Source organism: Bactrocera tryoni, unplaced genomic scaffold (genome assembly GCF_016617805.1).
Source record: "Bactrocera tryoni isolate S06 unplaced genomic scaffold, CSIRO_BtryS06_freeze2 scaffold_11, whole genome shotgun sequence".
Classification (NCBI taxonomy): domain Eukaryota; kingdom Metazoa; phylum Arthropoda; class Insecta; order Diptera; family Tephritidae; genus Bactrocera; species Bactrocera tryoni.
In genome coordinates, this window is record NW_024395824.1 from 13,807,858 (window position 1) to 13,812,500 (window position 4,643).

The 4,643-nt window shown below is 38.5% G+C and overlaps 1 pseudogene; it reads left to right on the forward strand.

The window, feature by feature from the left end:
* The first annotated feature begins 2,738 nt into the window (after positions 1-2,738).
* On the forward strand, positions 2,739-2,941 carry LOC120779935 (annotated as a pseudogene).
* Positions 2,942-4,643: the final 1,702 nt, after the last annotated feature.

A 4,643-nucleotide genomic window follows, 5' to 3' on the forward strand; every position in this document is an offset into this window, starting at 1 on the left:
AAAAGACTTCTTCACTTGTTGGCGTCTATACAAGAAGTGACGCTTCTTAAAACTAAAAGCTTAGAATTCAGTTGAAACTGTAAATTTCCAAGAAGAATATAAAGAGAATGAAATAATAGAATAACTGACAAACAGTGCTGCCAGATGTGGTACGACTTGTCTGAGTGCCCACAGTACTCCCCCTCAAATAGAGTCCTGCTGGACTTATTTAAGGTTGAGTTCCTTTACTAGGTCCTAGTCCGGATGCTTGGTGCAGTTAGGCTGGTTGATGTATGTAGCGAATTCATTTGCTTGGTGAGAGTACGGCTGTGCGGCGTACTGTTGTCACTGGCCAATTGGTATGGTTAAGTAGTTGTTGCGAATTTATTTGCTTGGTGAGAGTACGGCTGTGCGGCGTACTATTGTCACTGGCCAATTGGTATGGTTAAGTGGTTGTTGTGCAGTTCTCGGTTAGGGCTATGACGGTTGCATTGGAGCCTACACGTGCGAGACTGGGTTAGGGTCTACGAGCGACCGATTGGATATTTGTGCAGTTCTCGGTTAGGGCTATGACGGTTGCATAGGAGCCTAAACGTGCGAGACTGAGTTGAGCGCCTTAACTCCGTAGGTTCCGACTTTGCTACCGTTTGCAGCTTGCAGTCGAAAAGAAGTTACTATTTTTAGTTTACGCGAAAGCGGAGTTGCCGAAATCCGTGCCATTGTCGACGAGGAAATTCGTACTCGATGTGCGGTCGTAAATGAATAGTTGGCGATGGGTTACCATTGTTGGTAGTGCGAAATGTAGGGTGCCGAAGCGTAACGTGGCGGCCGGTTGGCAACCTGAGCGGGGGCTGATTGTGGCGTTGTGCACTTGATAGTGTTGCATGTAGCGTGGAGGCGGCGACTGATGCAAAGTGCGTTGAGCCGGATTCACTGCAGATGAAGCGATACATTGTGGACTCTAAATGATGTCGATCATATGTACCGTTGACATGTGCTGCAGTGTTTGTAGCGTCATTTTGGTTGTGCGTGTTGCATGATGACGGCTTGTAGTGCCTGCGACAATTGGTATGTGGTCGGAGGTTGTGATATTGGTTGATGATGAGGTCAGAAGTTGGGTAGTTCGTACATCAGGATATGGAGGAACTGTTGCTAGCAAGATGATGATGATGATTGCTGTTGGTAGATAAGCGGTACTATACTTATGTGCGCTGCTCCGGCGACAGGTCCTGCGATTGCAGTTGCATTTGTACGTGCGAATTTTGCTGTTGTTGATGGTTGTGGCCATGTTGTTGCGCTGAACCAGTCAAATTCGGCTGATACAAATCGCTGGCGTTAGTGTAGTAGGTCGTGGCACCATCGCCGGCGGCTGGCGCCTCTATGATGGCTGGTGAGAGGCCTGTAAGATCGGTGCTGGACGCCCATTGGATATCTTGTCCGCTGCCGAGGCCGTAGACGTACAGGTGGCGTATTGCGTTGGTCGTTTGCGCCAGTTACAGTTGCGCTTCCTCGTAGGCGCAACTGGGCGGCAAGGTGATGTAGTGTTGTTCCACTGCAGTTGTACCAATTATGGTGTGTTGTTCTATTGTAGGGGTCACCAATTATGTGGCGACTTATGCACCACAATATTGAATTACAGATTATTTATTAAGATAACTCAAAAGACTTCTTCACTTGTTGGCGTCTATACAAGAAGTGACGCTTCTTAAAACTAAAAGCTTAGAATTCAGTTGAAACTGTAAATTTCCAAGAAGAATATAAAGAGAATGAAATAATAGAATAACTGACAAACAGTGCTGCCAGATGTGGTACGACTTGTCTGAGTGCCCACAAGGTGCTCTCACGCTGGAATAAGTTGGGCATCCCATTATCCCTCTTCGTAACAGTACGCTGCCACGCAATTAAACATTCTCTTTCATTTTTAAATTATTTTCATGGTTGAAACAGCGCTCGGATACAAATGAATATATACGATGTTTTCGGAAATTTGACTTTTGTTATTTATTTTTTTATGTATTATGCATAGTCAAACAGCAAAATTTTTAAAAATGGTGAAAAGTATAAAAAATATGCTTAATTTAAAAATGTTTTAGCATTTAGAAGTAATAAATGTAATAATATACAAATTAGTTTTAATAAAAGCGGAGTTACTTCTACTGATTCAAATTAATATGAAAATATTACGACGATTTTTGAAGTTATACTTCTTATACGAGTTCGGAAAAGGTTGCGATAAATTCAGGTTGCGCAACCTTGCTCAATATAAATCTACGCAACCTTGTCTGCGAAGATGTTCGAGCAGCAAGCGAAGCGGTGACAATCGGCGATCGTTTGTTCGTTTCTTTCGGCACAGCTCGGCTATTCTACTAACAACACAATGTTGCCATGCTTATGCTGTTGTTGTTTTTGTAGAACAATGTTTAAATTTTTGGTTGGTGACATATTCAATTAAAAATAAATTCTGTTGGGATTCGAACCTACGTGCTCGTCGTAACTTTTCAAGCGCTTACCTCCAACACCACCATTGACACTTGTATTGCGTTGTCCTAATTATGGTTTGGTTATGCATGAAAGAAATATACAATGGATTGCCGATTGTTACCTCTTTCCTTGCTGCTGCTGCGCATATGTATGTTTGTATGCTTGTGCATTATTGAAGTTATACTCCTTTTTCTTTCCTTTGTCTTTCATTTCTGCGAATTCTCAACTATTTTGCGTATATTTTGGTTGAAATACTCTGCGTTGGCCGCTGAAAAATTAAGGCTATACTTTACAGGATAATTTCTGTAGTTAGTCTTCATTTACATTTTTTGGAAATCGACCCCCAATGACGAAGTATATCGTTTTATCTGACAGCGTGAGGTTTAAGAAGTTCATTTCTAATTTTGTCTTGTGGCATATTAGAAATGATGTTCCTTCGAAAATCGCTCGCTTACAACGGATAAAACGACTTCTGAGTGGTGATTTTAATGAATAAATTCCTTTTGGTTGAAATGCTCTGCGTTGGCCGTTAAAAAGTTAAGACTATACTTCTCAGGATTATTCATTCCTTTCATTTCTTCAAAGAAATTAATGATCTGTAGAAATATGCATATTTGCATTATTTCGTTGTCATTTCCATATTCGTAGCAATAGAATTTCTATGGAATAAGTAAAGTAATGGCCGCCGATTGTCACCCCTTGCCGCTGCAGCAGCTTCGCCTACAAACATGCGTAGATATGTATGTATGTATACGTATGATCGTGAATACATATCGACGCAGATTTTTGCGAGAAGCACCAGAAAGTTGTGCAATTTATGATTTTTAGCTTTTGCATGCAGGGGGAGATGTTACGGCCTCTGTTTTTATGAATGAAGCGAGATCACTTGTGGAATTTGCGCCTGCGTTCATGAATGAAATCGTTTTTGTTATAAAATTTACTACACTTGTTCTTCGCCAATTTGGCTGCAATATTGACTTGTGAAGATCAATTTTTTGGTGGTGACATATTCATATGTGTACGCATATGTATGTTTGTATGCTTGTGCATTATTCGGCAATGTATGCAAATATATGTACATATAAGTATATATGAATGTATGAACATGCAAGTCAATGCGCGCACATGCAATAAGTATATTGATAAGTGATGAAAATATGATTTCAATTTCTGAACGCGCACATGCGTATACATACACTCATATGAGCATGTGCAGATACACACAATAGGATAGAAGATGGGAAACGGTCAAAACTCTAAAATTAAAATTCTGAAGTCAAAATTCCGGAATCAAAATTCTGGGTCGACAAAATTCTGGAAATCGGAGATCCGCAATTCCTTCGCTTTTTTTGGCTGCATTTCAAAATTCTGGTTTTTCATAATTCCGGAATTTACGTTTTCCAGAATTAATTCTGGAAATTTTTTCCACAAAATTTGAGCCAAATCGTGTATCTTATATAAATTTGCTTATACATACATAATAATATAATATAAACAAAACATAACCTCCAAAATAATTCCAAAATTCAAACATGTTTATCGGAAAGACAAAAAACAACATTATTAACAAATAAAGATCAAATATATACTACATTAATGGATCATGGGAATGTTCCTTTTTTTCGTATAACATATTCACAGCCATCGAATTGTGTGACAATACGTACGTACATTTGTTTTTAATTCGTTCAGAACAAGTCCAGTTAAATGTTTTCTTATTTTTTCGTTCCAAATACATAGAAGAAGTAGCCGTCGACGTTTAACATGTCTTTTCCTTTATTGGACTTCGCCACAGTTATATTTTCCATCATTTCACAAATATTATTAGCACGTTTTTAATAAAGAAATTGTAGTAACACATTGCTTAGTCAGTACATATATGTATGTACATGTGGGTACATAGTAAACTAAATCATTATGGTAGTACAAAAAAGTAAATGAAGAACAACAAACAAAGCAATAACAATAAAAAATACAAGCATGGTAGTACAAAAAAGTAAATGAACAACAACAAACAAAGAAATAACAATAACAAATACAATCATGCAATTGTAAAAAACTACTTACTAGGCAATAAAACATATGGCAAAATTCTGTAATTAGCGATTAAAAATGCGTGTTGATAACAAAAAAGTGCGCACTTGTTTTGTTTTATTGCCTAGTAAGTAGTTTTTTACAATTGC